General features: G+C 37.5%; 1 non-coding gene across 1 annotated transcript; it reads left to right on the top strand.

Annotated features, from left to right (window-relative positions):
* Window positions 1-815: 815 nt before the first annotated feature.
* On the top strand, window positions 816-922 carry LOC116126399. The gene has a single exon (XR_004127475.1). It is a non-coding gene; the product is annotated as a small nucleolar RNA R71 (small nucleolar RNA).
* The last annotated feature ends 1,045 nt before the right edge of the window (window positions 923-1,967 follow it).

The raw sequence follows: 1,967 nt of genomic DNA, 5'->3' as shown, positions 1-1,967 counted from the left end.
GTTGAGTGTGAGTCAAAAAAGTTTTAAACATATCTTCAAGGGACGTACCTGAATTTGAACTACGTGGTGGTGCTTGTGTATGCTGATATGGCTGCTGAGGATACTGAAATCCAGGCGGCTTATTCTGATACGCCAACTAACTATAGTAGCCAGTTGACTCACTTGGTTCGCCAAATTTTGTATACCCGCCTTTGTCTCCTATTGAACTTGTTGAGTGTGAATCAAAAAAGTTTTAAACATATCTTCAAGGGACATACTTGAATTTGAACTAGGTGGTGCTGCTTGTGTGTGTTGATATAGTTGTTGAGGATGCTTAAATCCAGGCAGCTTATTCTAATGTGCATTTTGTGCCGACTGCCTATTTCCTTCATACCTCAGATTGGGGTGATCTCTCCACCCTGGATTGTAAGTGTTAAGAGTAGGGATCATATTTCCTTGGTTGCCCAGGAAATCCTCCTACAACATTCACTTGCTCCTCTTGTAAAACGGGACACATATCGGTTGGATGCCCCAATGTTGCACATTTTTTGCATGCCTTAGCTTGTTGCACATTTCCCACAGCCATCTATCAAACCAAAGAAGTAAGGTCAGATATTTGTTGTTCAAGAGAAGATGTACTTACCTCATTTACTTTTCTGGTAGGAGCATCTTGTCTACTTCCAAATTGCTGAGTGTTTGCTACCATGTTGGAAATTAAATTTCTGACAGCTTCCTGTGTCTTATCAACCAATGCTCCTCCACTGGTAGCTTCTATCATGCTTTTGTCTATGGGAAGTAGACCTTCATAAAAGTACTAAATTAGTAGTTGTTCACTTATCTGATGATGAGGACAACTTGCACACAACTTCTTGAATCTTTCCCAATATTTGTACAAAGTCTCTCCAGTATATTAATGAGTGCCATAAATCTCTTTCCTTATGTTCGCAGCCTTGGAAGCTAGGAAATACCTCTCTAAGAACATCCTTTTCATCTCATTCCATGTTGTGATTGACCCTGATGGTAAATAGTAGAGCCAATCCTTTGCATCATTTGCCAAAGAAAATGGAAAAGCTCTTAAATTAATCTACTCTTCTGATACTCCAGTCGATCTCATACTCTAGCATACAACATGAAATTCCTTTAGGTGCTTGTTCAGATCCTCACCTGCAAAACCTCTAAATTTAGGCAGTAAATGAATTAGTCCAAATTTAAGCTCAAAAGCTACATCTAACGCAAGATATTCTTTGCATAATGGCTGTACATTAAAAGCGGGAGCAATAAGCTCATGCTATTTGTAGCCATGATTTCCTTTTCTTCTGAATTGCTAAAGGAACTACTAGATGCTAAATAAAGGGCTAGGTTGATGCTAGGCGATGAAAAAATAGCTTGCTCTTAATTCTGTCGAGCTTTTTTCCTCAACCTACGTGAATCTCTAGATTGAATGTTAAGTCACCAAGATGAGAGGACCTAGTCATAAACTAAAAAATCACATTAAAGGAAAAAAAAATAAAAAAAAAAATGACCGAATGAAAACCAACTAGAAAATCTAATTTTTTTTTTTTTTTTAATGGCCAGAAACACAAAAATGGCCAAAAACCCTATCAAACGTTGTTTTTTGGCCTTGAGAGGGTGGGGCCAGTGAATCCTTAGTGAATTACTAGTCCTATTTAGAATTTCGTTTTCTTCGAAACAAGTACTCGCAGCACTCCTAATTCCACCGAAAATTCTGCAATGAATAGTACTAGCGAAATTTTCTGAAATCCTGAAAATCAAAATTCTCCTCAAACGAAGTTAAAAACAAATAGACCAACACTATTATTAAATGACTATAACTATGGAGACAATTGGAATAAAACTTCACACAAAACCACTTCCCCGGCAACGATGCCAAATTTTGACAGCATGTCGTCAACACTACAAAATTAATAAACCTTACTTCTAATTATTAACTAGTAGATAGCATGAGTAAGGGTCGACAACCTAGAACG

Source organism: Pistacia vera, unplaced genomic scaffold, assembly GCF_008641045.1.
Source record: "Pistacia vera cultivar Batoury unplaced genomic scaffold, PisVer_v2 Contig104, whole genome shotgun sequence".
In the NCBI taxonomy this organism is placed as follows: Eukaryota; Viridiplantae; Streptophyta; class Magnoliopsida; order Sapindales; family Anacardiaceae; genus Pistacia; species Pistacia vera.
This window is presented reverse-complemented; position numbering and strand designations above follow the sequence as displayed.